This window comes from Triturus cristatus, chromosome 9 (assembly GCF_964204655.1).
Source record: "Triturus cristatus chromosome 9, aTriCri1.1, whole genome shotgun sequence".
Taxonomy (NCBI): Eukaryota; Metazoa; Chordata; class Amphibia; order Caudata; family Salamandridae; genus Triturus; species Triturus cristatus.
Genome location: NC_140592.1, coordinates 696620415 through 696635909, shown reverse-complemented (window position 1 = coordinate 696635909; position 15495 = coordinate 696620415). Strand labels below are relative to the sequence as shown.

Genomic DNA, 15495 nt, shown 5'->3' with positions numbered 1-15495 from the left:
ATGAGGAATTACCACTGTGACCAGAGACACAGGTGCAGCACTGCTTAGAGGGCTTAGAATGAGGAAGTTACTGATGGGACCAGGGAATAGGCTAGCAGCACTGACTAGAGACCAAGGAATGAGAAATGAGCACTGTTCCCAGAGACCCTGCTGCAGTGCTGTCTAGAGGACTTAGAATGAGGAAGTATCGATGGGGCCAGAGTAGCAGCTATCAGCACTGTTTAGGAGATTTACAATAAGAAATTACCTCTGGTACCAGAGAAGCAGCTAACAGCACGGCCTAGAGGACTTAAAATGAGGAATTAGTACTGTAAACAAAGAAATAGCTGCATCACTGCCTCGAGGACTTAGAATGAGTATATACCGATGGGACCAGAGAACCGCCTAGCAGCACTGCCTAGAAGACTAAGATTGAGGAATTAGCCCTGGGACTAGAGATGGCGCAGTAGCACTGCCTAGAGGGCTTAGAATAAGTAATTACAGATTGGACCAGAGAAGCAGCTAGCAGCACTGTCTAGAGAACTAAGAATGAGGAGGAATTACCAATGTGACCAGAGAGACAGCTATAGCATTGCCTAGAGTTCTTAGAAGGAGAAATTACACAAGGGACCAGAGTAGCAGCTAGGAACACTGTTTAAAAGACTGAGAATGAGGAATTACCACAGGGACTTGAGTAGCAACTATCAGCACTGTCTAAAGGACTTAGGAATGAGTTATTTCCACTGGGACCAGAGAAACAGCTAGCAGCAGTGCCTAGAGCACTTAGAATGAGGAATTACCGTTGGGAACAGAGAATAGCAAGCAGCACTACCTATATGACTAAGAATGAGGAAATACTATTGGGACCAAAGAAGCTGCTGCAGAACTGTCTAGAGTGTTAAAGATGAGAAATTACCATTGGGACCAGAAAAGAAGCTGGCACCACTGCCTAGAGGACTTAGCATGAGGAAATACAGTCCAGACCAGAGAAACAGCTATAAGCACTGCCTAGAGGACTAAGATTGAGGAATTACCCCTGGGATTAGAGTAGCAACTAGCAGCACTGTATAGAGGATTTACAATGAGGAATTTTCACTGGGACCCGAAAAGCAGCTAGCAGCACTGCCTAGAGGACTTAGAATGAAGAATTACTGATGGGATCAGAGTAGCAGTTAGTAGCACTGTCTAGAGGACATAGAATGATAAATTACCACTGGGACTAGAAAAGCAGCTAGGAGCACTGCCTAGAGGGCTTAGAATGAGGAATCACCTGTGCGACCAGAGAAGCAGCAAGCAGCACTCGCTAGAGGACTAGGAATGAGGAGTTAGTATTGGGACCAGAGAAACAGCTAGAAGCACTGCCTAGATGAGTTAGAATGAGGAATTACGTTTTATTTTTTTTTATTTTTTATTTTGAAAATTTTTATACAAGGAACAATCACATTTCAAAAATCCACAACATTGTCTAGGTGGCGACCCGAACCAGCACAGAACTCAAATACGATGAGTTGTCAGGCTGGCGTACTGCACCAACAAAAGAAAACAAGAAGGGGAAAACAGGACCCGCAGGCCCTAGGAACCCAGATAGAGATAACAATAGTGCAGACATAAGTAATGAATATTAATCAACAAGGATAATAGCACACAATATACCCTATCTTACAGACTCTTCAATCCATTCTGTAATTGGCGCCCACATTTTTAAGCCCCTTGCTCTCTTTCTAAGTCCCTTTGTCTTGTAGATTGCAGATTCCATATTAAAGGTTGCCAAAAGTCTGGCCCTTCAAGCAAAAAATTACGGAGGGTCAGGGGAGATCCTGTCTTTCGTAATACAAGCGCGGAGGTTCGCCATACAGATAAACAGAAAGGAAGTTATAAACTTCGATCTTGTTTGTGCTTCAGCTTCTGTTTTAATTCCTATCAATACCATCTCCCCAGTAATGTACACTGGTGACCCCACTACAACTACCAAAAAGGATTGAATTGAAGATTGGAGATCCCCCAATTTTGAGCACGAGTAGAACATGTGGACTGCATCTGCAGCTAGAGTACCACACCTATTGCACTTTGTTTCTGCTCCTGTACCCCATTTTGCGATCTTACCCGGTGTATAATATAAATCATAAATAGCCATATAATGTAGTGCACGCATCCTACCCGTCATTAAAATTTCATTCACCAAGGCAATAGAAGTGTTTAACGCAATTACCTCTATATTTAACTTCCTTTCCCACCTTTCCTGGCAATACTGTAAGTCGTCAGGCAATAACTTTATCAGAATAGAATAAAAAAAAACAATAGGCATATTTTTCCCCAGCTGTTCTATTAAGGGAATTTTTCTAAATTGGTGCATACCACCTGGAGCAAGTGTATTACAGAAGCTACGGATTTGCAAGTATTTAAAGAAATCATATTTTGATAAGCCATATTGTAATTTTAGCTCTGTAAAAGATAGAAATTGGCCATCTGGTCAGAGATCTCCTAGACGGGAGATCCCTTTCTGCGTCCACCTGATAATAGTATAGTCTCGAAAAATTGTGGGAAGTATCCCTACAGCCTCAAAAGGGATATAGGCATCTATTTTCGGAAGACCTAGAAGCTGCTTAACTCGCCTCCAGATAGCGAAGGCAGCCTTATACATTTTAAACTTGTTTTTTTTATAATGGCTGGGTTCCACAAATTTTACCAAGCAGCAATTTGCCTTTTCACCCAATCCAAATTCATAGATTGACGGACTGTGGCAGGGCAACAGCTTAGCCCTTTCTCCAGCGACAAGAGGAGACATAAATTTCAACGCTGCCGCCTAGTAATAAAACAAAAAATACGGAATCCCACAGTTCTAGGGAGCACCATCTTTTTGTATGCCCTTCTATGCCTTTTATGGTCCCATAAAAATCTAGAACTAATGTTCTCAAGCCTTTTAAAGTATATAGCTGGAAATTCCAGTGGAATGGTTCTAAACAGGTATAAAAGTTTGGGGAGCACCAGCATCTTTAAAACATTTGACCTTCCATGCAGTGACAGATGAAGATTGTTTATTCTCTCTAAAGTAGCCTTAACTCTATCTAATACTGGGTTCAAGTTAATTTCAGAGATTTTATTGACGGGTGAGCACAACTTGATTCCCAAATAGGTAACTTCCGAGAGGGTGGGGATACCGTCTGCAGGGTTACCCCCCACACTTAAAGTCTGAGTTTTAGTTAGGTTTAGTTTATAGCCAGACATTAACCCATACTGCAAGGCAATGTGTTCAGTCGTTGATAGAGCAGAAGGAATATCAGTAGTGAGAATAACAATATCGTCTGCATATGCCAGCGCTCTATACTTAGTGTCACCCACTTCCACAGGTTTAATGTCATTGGACTGATTTAATTTAGACAAAAATAAATCAATATATAAGGCAAATAATAAAGGTGAGCTGGGACAGCCTTGCCGCGTTCCGTGGCTAATTATGAAAGATTCTGACTCTCTACCCGACAAGCGTATATACGCATTAGGTAAATGATACAATGACTTAATAGCTTGAAGTATACCCGGACCAAATCCCTTCAAACGCAGTACCTCCCAAAGAAAAGGCCACGACACCCTGTCGAATGCCTTCTCGGCATCCAACAGGATGATCCCAATAGGGGTCTTTGTAGCTTCTGCCCAGTCCATCAATGCTATCACACGACGAATGTGATCAGTCGTGTCACGGCCAGGGATAAAACCATGCTGAAGTGGTGAAAAAAGGGTAGAAATAATACTCGATAGACGAGCAGCTAGAACTTTGGAATTCATTTTGCTGTCAGCATTGATTAATGAGATAGGTCTGTATAAGGCAGGTAGCACAGGAGGTTTATCTTTTTTAAGAAATACTGTAATTATTGATTCCTGCCAGGACAGAGGGGGTGATCCCTTCTGAGTATCTAGAAATGTTGCCAGCAGTTCATTTTTTAGAGATGAGAAAAAGGTTCAAAAAAATTCCAAAGGAATCCCATCTTGGCCAACTGCCTTACCTACCGCAAGGGATAACATTGCTGCCTCTATTTCCTCAAGAGAAATATCGGCCTCTAGCCCTTCTTTTTGTTCTGGAGTTAGTTTTAGGATCTCATTATCTCCCCAGAACCCTACAAATTTGCCTTCTATATCAGTGACATCTTCATTTGAGTACAACTGAGTATAAAAATGTTACTTTAGGCCAATCAATAATGTGATTGACAATGTGCTTAATTCACTTTAAACTTGCATAATGTTGGCCTCCGTGTCGTGCCATAAAATTTAGATTTTTCACAGCCTGGTGGGCAAAAAAATCTGGATTTTATTAAGGACACGGAGGCCAAGATTATCCCACCACTTCTTGACCCTCCCAGGGTTTATTCATTTTGACCTATTACGTCTTTTTTCTTACAGAATAATTCGCCTATGCATTACTCCTGTTTAAAGAAAGTTCTTCACGTCATTTTCAAGAAATGTTTATTGTTCGCAGCATTGGATTAAGACAAAGAAGGAAGACTAATGTGTGCTCATGCTCTATATACTATATGGAATGTTGTTTAAAGTTCTATATTCTGTTCATTGCTACTGCTGAGTTGTGGCAATAAAGGAGATTTCCATAATCTTGGCCTCCGTGTCCTTAATAAAATCCAGATTTTTTGCCCACCAGGCTGTGAAAAATCTAAATTGTCCTGGGGCTGGTTTTGAGGCAAATTCGAACTAACTAACTATGCCTCGGTGAGAACAATCCTCTACTACCAGATTTGATAGCGAAATAAATAAGGATTCAAATACAAAATAACATGTAGGCTAATGTGTGAAATAATTAATAAATATTGAATAAATCAGGTGAAAATAATGTAAACTATGGTTATGCGATTGCAGATTAACATATCATTAAGCACAAATAATTGATGGTGAAGCTGTGTCACTAGGGAAAGGGTTCAGATACAACACTGACCTTCTGTTAAGCCTGTAAGTTAATTTACAACCAAAACTATCCAGAACATGCCTTTAGATGCAGACTGTGGGGCGCACATTACAACTAATCCCAGTGTCCCGGAAGAGACGTCTAAAAGTAGCTTCCTTACCCTAAAATATTTCACAGGCATCTGACTGGATCCGGAAAATCTTGAGCAGTTCCTCAATGCACTAGAAGATGGTGTCGACAACTCCCTGTTGACGTTGCCCACGCCAGATGTGACGTGCTCCAGGGTGCAGACATCAGTTCCTTTCTTTCCGTGCCAACAGTTGAGTATTCGGAGTGCTACCACAGCCCTTTTCTGACCAACACCTCGACTTTTGTCAAGCTATTTCTTTTCTGTTTCCAGTGTGCAGGGAAATATGTCCCTCAGAAACCTATGGGTTTTTTAAATTTTGGGGAATGCCACTGACAGCTGTCTGTGACTGATCCCCATTTGATCTGCCTGCCATGCCTTGGGAAGGGCACTATGACTAAAAGGCCTGCTCGAACTACCTCTCGATACACCCGAAGAGAGTTCGGGAGAGGGCGAGGGCGATAATGCTACGCATGGTTCCTGTTCCCGAAGACAATCTTGGTTCTGAGGCTGTTTACATGCCTGTTTTCGATGTATTTAATATACCGACAGGTGTTCCCTTGCCCTTGCTCTTGCTCATCGGTATCGGCAGGGTCTGACCTTGATTCGAATTTGGGTTTGTGTTGGAACCCTGCTTCTTTTTTTAAAAAATCCCCGCAATTGCCATTCTTGAACCGGAGCCAGTAACCGCCGCATCCTGACTGACCAAGGAATCGGGTAGCTCTTTAGGGCCGGACTCGCTAGTGGAGCTGGTGCTTTTCTGTACATTACAGTCAGATGACAGTGCACCAGTCGGGTCCTGATTCAGAGTTAATTGTGCTGCAGTCGATGTAGCAGTCAATGTCGATGTAGCAGCGGCGGCTGCACGCGTCTTTGGACCTTTGGAGGCGCACTGGAGTTAGCGTTTTTGGGCCCCATTCTCAAGGATTCACTGCTCCGGTCCTGGGCTTCCCAATCACTCTGAGCCCAGAGACCACTCGCCGTGAGCCTGCTCTCTTCCCCCAGCCACCGGAGACCGGTCACAAAACCACCGCCGCCCCGCCAACGCAGAGATGCTAACAGCTGAACCCACCAGTAAGTAAACCCACTCGGCGTTTGTAGGGGGTAGTATCAAGTAGCTGTAACAGCCACAGCATAGCCAACTCCTTACTGCCAGACACGGAAATCAGAAGGCGTCGCGGTGACAGCGGACTTGCAGCTCCCCTTGACTATCTTCACACCGGGTCACTTCAATTCCGCTCGCGGTTTCCAGTAATCCGCTTTAATCCGCCAGCGGCGTTTAGCGGTCTTCACCGCCTAGTGACCACACCGTCATCCGCTTCAGTCAACACGCATACACAGACGTCACCCAAAGATTACACTGACACTTTATTTGTGGGTGAAGAACTGCTGCAGGTTTATTTCATACAACACAGTATGATAATAAAAATGGGTTATCTTACGGGCGATCCAGGGCAGGCAGCCCCTTGCTGCTCCGCCCGCCTGGTGAGCCAGCACACACGGTGGGTCGATGCCCGGCAGTGTGGCACATAATTATTTACAGATCATCCACTGGGTCACGTGATCTGTCTCCTACTCCCGCCCCTTCCGACAGGGGCGGAGCGTGTTGTGGCACACCCCCGGTTGGTCAGGCCCCCCAACCGCCCGAAGGACTAACGGGGCGCCGTCGCGGTCTTCCCAGAACCCCCTTCGGCTCCTGGACCTTGGCTCGGGCACCCTTACTGTGCCGGACAGGGGTACCCTTACTGTACCGCCTGTCGCAGAGGTACCCTTACTGTACCCGTCTGCATCCAGATCGCCCTGTAACTCCGCCTGCAACGCAAAAAGAAAACATTAAAACATTCCCATAACGCGCTGTGCCTGACACGTGGGGTAAGTGGAAAGGGTGGGATAACGCGTGTCCAGGCTGGAGCGGCGCGCAGGGAACAGAGGAGGAACAGGGCGAGAGGGCCTCCTAAGTAGGGGGGCAAGCCGCGCCCCCCGCCCCCAACGGCCCGCCTCCAGCTCCACACTATTGGGGGTCATAACCCTAGTGGGCGTAGCCTCGCGCGCGAGGCAGCAAGGGGGATGGCTCCGACGGGCGGCCACTAGAATGCTGCCCTGCTGATGTCCCACTGCTTGGGACGCGGGCAGCAGCATAGTGACCACACCGTCATCCGCTTCAGTCAACACGCATACACAGACGTCACCCAAAGATTACACTGACACTTTATTTGTGGGTGAAGAACTGCTGCAGGTTTATTTCATACATACAGTATGATAATAAAAATGGGTTATCTTACGGGCGATCCAGGGCAGGCAGCCCCTTGCTGCTCCGCCCGCCTGGTGAGCCAGCACACACGGTGGGTCGATGCCCGGCAGTGTGGCACATAATTATTTACAGATCATCCGCCGGGTCACGTGATCTGTCTCCTACTCCCGCCCCTTCCGACAGGGGCGGAGCGTGTTGTGGCACACCCCCGGTTGGTCAGGCCCCCCAACCGCCCGAAGGACTAACGGGGCGCCGTCGCGGTCTTCCCAGAACCCCCTTCGGCTCCTGGACCTTGGCTCGGGCACCCTTACTGTGCCGGACAGGGGTACCCTTACTGTACCGCCTGTCGCAGAGGTACCCTTACTGTACCCGTCTGCATCCAGATCGCCCTGTAACTCCACCACAGCTCTGGGGAGGCTACCGTCGCTGCCAGAGCCCCCCTCTCCTAACAAGTGTTACTGATGTCCTTTGCTAGCCAGTGCCTCCTGTACGTCAAGCAGGAACATGTCCATCCCTACCCTGGACAGGTGCACCCCATCAGCCTCATAATACCCCTCAACCTTCTCCTGGATCAAAGCATGCCTGATGAAGCCCATGCCCCTGCGCTCCATGAATTTCTGCATGGACCTATTAAGCCGCCTACGGGACCGCTCTACCGCCGCCGGGGACCTAGCCCCTCTCCAAACCCTACGGGGGACGATTTCAGACCACCAGACCTCGCATGACCCCCCGGCTTGGCTAATGGCCTGCAAGTCAGTTTGCGTCGACAGGAGCAGAGCCCTCCTCCCCCTGGCAACCAGGTCATTACCCCCTAAGTGCAAGATGATAACAGAGGGCAGGACCCCTACAACTGCCAGGCGCTGCTCAATTGTTCCGCGGGCTTCACTCCATTTCATGCCCGGGGAACCCAACCACACAAGCTGTGTAGTAGCAAAGTTCTGCGACCAGTTCCTGTGTGCTGCCCAGCGTTCCAGCCTTGTGATGTAGGAATGGCCTACCAACCAGACCTGGGGACCTGTCAATAAAGCGATGAAACGGCTTTTAGGTAATCGTATCTTTATTACACACACAAAAATTGATACGTTCACCATAATGGACCCAAAAACCCGGGGCGGGAACAAAGATCAGGGCTGCACCACAGCATTACGGACGGACATACTTCTTAAAACAGTCCGATTCCCAGCGGCCCACCCCTTTTACTCCTTCCGGGCCCAGGCCGGCTTTGGCCGCAGAAGTGGCAGCACCAATCCTAAAGGAGTGCGAGGAGAACCTGCGCCCGCACCCCGCTAGACCGGCTCTAGCCAGCGAAGCTCCCAGTAGACGCTCGAACTGAAATTTGGTAAGGGGGGATCCGTCCGCATGAACCAGAAAGGGACCAGGGGATACTGGATGCAGAGCCAGGTATTCCCTGACCAAGTGAACCGGGCAGTACCTGTTGTCCCCTAGGGTCTGTAACACCACAGTCTTCCCCCTCCCCGCCTGGTCAGTTTTTGACCTGCGAATCCGTAGCTCCAGTGCTGTATTGAGGGTCACATCCGCAATCCCCAGCGCGCAATCAGACAGGTCTTCCCTAGATTTTGGCACTAGCTCGCTGACCCTGAAAGCGCCAAAGAATGCCAGGCAGAAGGCCGTTGAAAACAAGCTGGCTTCGAACGGTGAAAAGGTCACCAGGGGTAACACGTCTAGGAGGAGGTGGAGGTCTCTGTATTCAATGGGTGCCCTGGTGTCTGGTTGTCTAACCTCCTCCCTGGCCCAACCCTTCAGGGCCGCCCTGATCTTGGAAGATCCCGCGGGGTCGCCACTACCATCTAGCCTGGCATCGTGGCGCACCGCTGCCAAGTGACCGCTAATCCAGGAGTGCGATCTGCCATTCTCCTTGGCCCACACTACAAAGGCCTCCACTTGTTCTTCCGCCCCCAAGGCTGAGGCACCCAGCGCCTCCCCTACAGCTCTGAAGGTCGCTAGCTGCGAGTCGTATTTCCGCCGCGTTGCTGGCGCCAGGGACCTCTCCCCCATCTTCCTCAGTCTCTCTCCCACTGAAGCAAGCGCCAGAGGTGGTCCGGGAATGGTGTCATCTCCGCCCTTGCCCGCGGCCAGGCCTCCCGGAACCGGAGCCACTGAAAGCGAGAAAGAGCGTCAGCTGCCACATTCCGTACACCCGCGATGGGCCGTGCCCTACACTCGACGTTGCTGCGCAGGCCCTCCCTGACTAACTCCCTCAGCAGGCTCAGGACTAGCGGGCACGAGGCATTCAGGCCGTTGATGGCGTGCACCACCGCCATGTTGTCAGACCAGAAGACAACCTTCCTGTTGCTCAGTGCCGCCCGCCAGAGATGCAGTGCTACAACAATTGGGAAGAGCTCCAACACTGCCACATTCTGCGTCACCTTCTTCTTACGCCATGCATTGGGCCATCGCATCGCGCACCATTCTTCCCCCAGAATCACTCCAAAACCTTCCCTTCCAGACGCATCTGAAAACAAGCAGAGCTCCTGACTGGCCATCCATGGGGCCCTCCAAATCACCGCCCCGTTAAAGTCCCTGAGGAATTCCGCCCACATGGCCAGGTCAGCCTTCAAGCCTGCGGTCAGTCTTACAAAGTGGTGCTTCTGAGTCACCTTTGCCGTGGCCCCCGCCAGTCTCCTTGAAAACACTCTGCCTGCTGGGATCACTCTCGCTGCAAAATTCAATTTGCCAATCAAGCTCTGGACAGCCCCTAGGGTCGCTTTGTCCTTGCCCAGCAGCGCCTGGATATCCTGTAACAAGCCCAGTACCTTCTCAGCGGGGAGCCTCGACTCGCCCTTTACCGTGTCCAACTCCACGCCAAGAAAGGTCAGCACCTGCGCCGGACCCTCGGTCTTACCTGGGGCAAGGGGAACACCCAGAAACTCTGCCAGCTCCTCAAACCGACTCAAGCCCACTGCACACTCGTCTGACCCACTCGCACCAAAAAATAGGAAGTCATCTAGATAGTGGGTCACCTGTGTGATCCCGTGGAGTTCCCCCAAGGCCCACTGAAGGAACGAACTGTAGGCTTCGAAGTAGGCGCAGGAGACAGCACAGCCCATCGGCATGCAGCGATCATAAAAGAACTGCCCCGCCCACTTGAAGCCTAGCAGATGTTGACTGGCTGGATGAACCGGCAGCAGGCGGAATGCGGATTCGATGTCCGCCTTCGCAAGCCACGCCCCCTGCCCCACTCTCCTGACCATGTCAATGGCCATGTCCAGGGAGCAGTATACCACAGAACAAATACCCTCGTCCAGCCAGTGATTCACCGAATTTCCTTCAGGGTAAGACAGGTGGTGGATTAAACGGTAGGTGCCTTGTTGCTTTTTGGGCACCACCCCCAGTGGTGACACCAAAAAGTTGTCCACGGGCGGGCCACAGAAAGGACCCGCTACCCTACCTGCCGACAACTCTTTCCTCACCTTTTGGTCCACCACCCCGGGCATATCCCTAGCGGATTTAAGGTTCCTCGCATCTCTGGACTCCAGCGGCCCATTGTAGGGAATCCTAAACCCATCAATGAACCCCCCCGCCAGGAGCGGTCTGTCCCGGAGCAGTGGATACCGCCGAATGAGTGGAAGGATATTTCCGAGGATGATGGGTGAAGGCCCCTTGACGGGGGCCAAAGTGCTCTGTGGTGCACCTAGAAATGCGGGGGGCGTGACCGGTGTGGGAGGGAGGGTTGCTGACGAGGGAGGGGGCCCATGTGTGGTCTCAGGGTCGGGCATCAGTCCTGGTCGATGCTGTGGGCTGCGGTGCGCTCTGGCTGGAGGAGCAGGAAGTGGCAGGGTGCTGCGCGCCGCACTTGCTGCAGCTATGTGCGAACTTACATGACCTCCCCCAGGTGCAGTTGCCCCCATTGTAAAGGCGGCACGTCCCAGAATTGAATCGCTTGCCCTGCCGCTGTCCCCGCCCCCTGCCACCCCGAAAAGGCTGTTTAAATGGGCGCTTGGGAAATTGGTCTTTCCTTTTATCAGATGCCTCAGCCTGCCCTTTATAAGCCTGGTCCTTCTTCTCCCTGGTGGGGCGGCACATGTGTTCCACCCAGAGCTGAATTTCTTTCTGGTCCCACCCCAGGTCCGGGCATATGGCCATTCTTTTTCTGAAATCCTGGTCATAGTAGAACCACCCTAAACCCCCAGAGAGCCTCGCCTCCTCTTGTATAGTGCTGGCATACTGCATTAGAGCCTCACTCTGGTCGGGAAATTTCTGCACTATGACAGCTGCCAATATATTGAATGCAGATGTCCAGTTTTCGATTGTCTTGTCCGGCCATCGCTGGTACCTGACCCTCTCCTCTTCCTTGCGCCCCATCTTTCTCGTGTCCACCCCAGCAGACCCATGCATAAGTAATGTCAGGATGTCTATATACTCCCTCTTCCAGATCCCTTCTTTTGCGGCCTGCGGCACCAACCACGCCAGGGAGCAGCGGCCCGATGCCAGCGGTGCTTGGGTAACGAGGGGCTTCGGGACCTGAATTACACCCTCCCCTCCAGACGCCGCCACAACTGTTGCTATGGCGGGAGCAGACTCAGCAGCAGCAGGGATTGAGGGTGTGGCAATCGCCTGTGCGGGTGGAGGGGGCGACAGTGCGCCGGCCGGGGGGGTGCTTGCCGCCATACTGGAGGAGGGGCCAGCATCCCCTGGTGTTGACAACCCCAACGCTCCCCCCAGCTCACCATTGCGTCGTTCAACGGTTGTACTCTGCCCAGCCCATACTTGTAGGACGGGCGCCTGAGCAGGTGCGGGGGCCGGGGCTGGGGGCACCTGTGGCGGTGCGGCCAGCGCGTCGAGGCGGCTCTGGAAAACAGACATGAGGCCAAGCATCTGGTCCATGGCTTTGCCCATCTGGGCCAAGTCAGTGAGTCCTGTGGCAGAGTCGTGCACTGGTGTTGTTGCGACTGCTGGGAGGCCGGTACGTGTTGCAGTCGCCTGCCGTTTCCTGGCCGGCTGGGCCTCTGGCATGTCTTTTGACGTGGGCTTACGCACCCTGGTGGACCTCCAGGGCTCTGACCCCGAAAGGCCTGGGGCGCCCTCGGATGGGGGGGGGTTATGACCACGCCCGAATCCTCCCCCCTGCGGCCCTCCAGAAAACCTTGGGCCCACGCCGTGCCTTTCTCACGAGCGAACGCCATAAAGTCCGCCCAAACCCCTTCCTGTGGTGCGCTCGACTGCGTCTCCTCGACCGACGTTTCTTGGGAGAACAGTGGACCCGGTGTCCCGATATTCTCCATGGCAGGTGGGCTAATCCGAAAGTGCAGCTATGCGCGTCCCTTTGGCGCCTTCGCCTCGGATCCTAGCTCTACGCTCGCGGGCTGTCCCTCACCGGATCTGCAATTAAGGAAAGGAGCGGAGTTAGTACAATAGAGAAGTGATGCACTAGATAACCCATGACCCCATCGCTAGTATCCCGATACGCACATGCGTGCGGCGTGCCTTATGGCCAAGCGCGTTTCGCAAAACTACCCTCTCATGGTACGGGGCGGACCGCATCCGCGAACACCTTGTGGGCAGCTTTGTCTTAGTCCGACCATGGTTGTCGGCCGCTCCCCTGAGGTAAAGACAGACGCATCGGGCCCGTCTCCCATCTCGCCTATCGTGATAGCATGCCGCTGAAGCGCTCTCCAGTGAGTGCCACAAGCACTGGACAAGGAAGCGGCATCCCACCAGCCCCACACCCATCTGTGGTCTTATCACGCGCCACAGCGTTGCTGGCCCATGCCCCGATCACAGTAGAAGGCGACTCCCTATTGCAGGTGCATAGCAAATATCCGCGTGGCCCCGCCCGCTAAGTGTAGGCGCGCTGCACCCGCCACATTTACATTACACACTCAGGCACTGGGGTGCATCTGACCGGCACCACGAGGGGTGGCTCGCCGTCCCACCACTCGCTCAACACCTGGTAAAATGCATAACGGCCCGCGCAACTGTCGCGTGGAAGGAGGGGGGGGGGGTGCTCCTGGCGTTGTTTCTTGAGCTATATTTCACCGCGTGGACCCAACCCACCGGTGAAGGCGCGCTGAACGAGATCACCGTATCACTGGCACACCTTTCATCACATGGAACGTGCGCGTCGAGTCCCGTACATACGGCATAACCGCGCTGTCCTTGACCAACGCACAACCCCCGCTAGGTCGGTCCAAAGTGCGCGCGCAACTGTCGCGTGGAAGGGTGGTACTCTTACTATTGTAAAGTGTTGACGTCATCACGTGGACCCCAACCCGCCGGTCATCGCGCGCTGCGCTCGATCAGTCTCACCGACACACATTTGATTCCTGAGAGCGCGCGCGTCATGTCCCTAACATACGGTATGGCCGCGCAAAGTGGCGGTCAGGGACTCTCCTGTGCTGTGTGGCCGAGGGAGGGGCAGACGGCTAAACAAGAAACCAGCCTTCTGGCCAGGGTGCCTGGCCCTTGAAAGAAATGTAAACGTGTGCAACTGCTTAATATGCAAATGTAAACGGCACCTGGAACCCGGTATTGTCTTTAATTGATGCAGTCACTTGAAGCTTCCTGATGACACGGATTTATTCTTTTTGCAGGGTTTTGTTAGGGGGCTGCCAGCGAAACTGTGGATTTCGCGCTTTTAAAGGACAGTTCTAATAATGTTTGCATTCAGTACAGTCTGTGTATTATTAAAATGTATATTTTGGAAGTTATTTATTTTTAATTTTAAAGCTAAATCCATTTGACGCCAAACGCGGAAGAACGGGTGTTACTACTGCATCCGCGTCGCTGCCTATACCGTGTGTGCCAGCTCACCGAGATTGGTGCGCTTTCAGCCCCCCACCGTACCAGCATTACACATTAGGCGAAGGGCACTAACTAGCTATCCCGCCATGCGCACGCAACGCGCGAACTAACTCTTACCCCCTGTTCCACCGAGGGTGCCTGTGTTACGATGGCCGCTGGCCTCTTTAGGTTCCGCCCCCCAGGAGCCAACCTCGATAGTGTTTTTCGATACCTTAACTTCGAGTCAGGGGGGGGCACAACATCAAGCATCCTCACCGTACACTCGGCCCATAACGCGCCAAATATGTCAGCAAACCGAGTGTCCATGCGGGACAAGGGTGGGGGGGGGGGGGATGCTCCCGACTTTGCTGCGCGGCGTGTAGGATCAGACAGTAGGCAAAAGGCACATCCTGCTACACCGGGCCCCCGGCGCTCTCCTGCCTGCGGGCTGTAGTACATCTTTACTATGGATGTCACTTCGCGGGCCTCTGCTCCCTACGCGCCAGATATCTCTGTGGGCGCGACGGCCCCACCGATCCCAGACCCCCCCACAGGGTCGCCGTGATCCGATGGGCCCCAAACTTAAGTATTCGGCCCGACGCGCCGTGACCCGCCTACACTCTGGGGCCTTCTAACTTCTAAAAGGCATTCTGAGAATGAGCCCGCTCTGTTCGTGCGGTGTTGTGCGCACTACCTGCGTACCTATGTAAACTGACGAGTGTTCCCACGCGCGTTCGCCCGCTCGGCCCAACAGCTTCTTGGCGGTTTCATGTGCAGGTACGCGCCAGACGCATGCCCGCCCTCCGAGGCGAGCGGCACTCTCTACCCATTGGTCCGGGGACTTTACCACCCACAGAAACAATGGCCGCGCGTGCTGCCGCTTCCGATCGGACCGCTAGTCCGGTACAGGGCCTCCCTCGCCCAGCCCCCCGCAATCGCCCCGCGACCCGAGACCCGCCCCCCAACAACACCCGTATTGCCCCGCAGGGGCGCGGGCCACTGCTTGCGCCCCCCACACCCATGGCCATCCGGGCCACAGGGCCCTGTACACCTGGTCATGCCCAGGGACAGGGCCGGGGTGGGAGAGGTCAGCAAGACTCACCGGACGTGGAGGATATCACGAAGACACGACGTCACTGGAGGGGCCTCGATCAGGAACCGCGGTGCGAGACGGACGGAATAACGCGTGTCCAGGCTGGAGCGGCGCGCAGGGAACAGAGGAGGAACAGGGCGAGAGGGCCTCCTAAGTAGGGGGGCAAGCCGCGCCCCCCGCCCCCAACGGCCCGCCTCCAGCTCCACACTATTGGGGGTCATAACCCTAGTGGGCGTAGCCTCGCGCGCGAGGCAGCAAGGGGGAAGGCTCCGACGGGCGGCCACTAGAATGCTGCCCTGCTGATGTCCCACTGCTTGGGACGCGGGCAGCGGCATTCACCGTGCTAACTTCTTCGCGACTCACATTAGCTTTGTTACAGAGGCGTCAGGGAAGACAGA

The 15495-nt window shown here is 52.6% G+C and overlaps 1 non-coding gene across 1 annotated transcript; it reads right to left on the bottom strand.

Annotated features, from left to right (window-relative positions):
• Positions 1 to 14648: 14648 nt before the first annotated feature.
• On the bottom strand, positions 14649 to 14897 carry LOC146798526 (RNase MRP). The gene has a single exon (XR_014969363.1).
• Between the last annotated feature and the right edge of the window lie 598 nt (positions 14898 to 15495).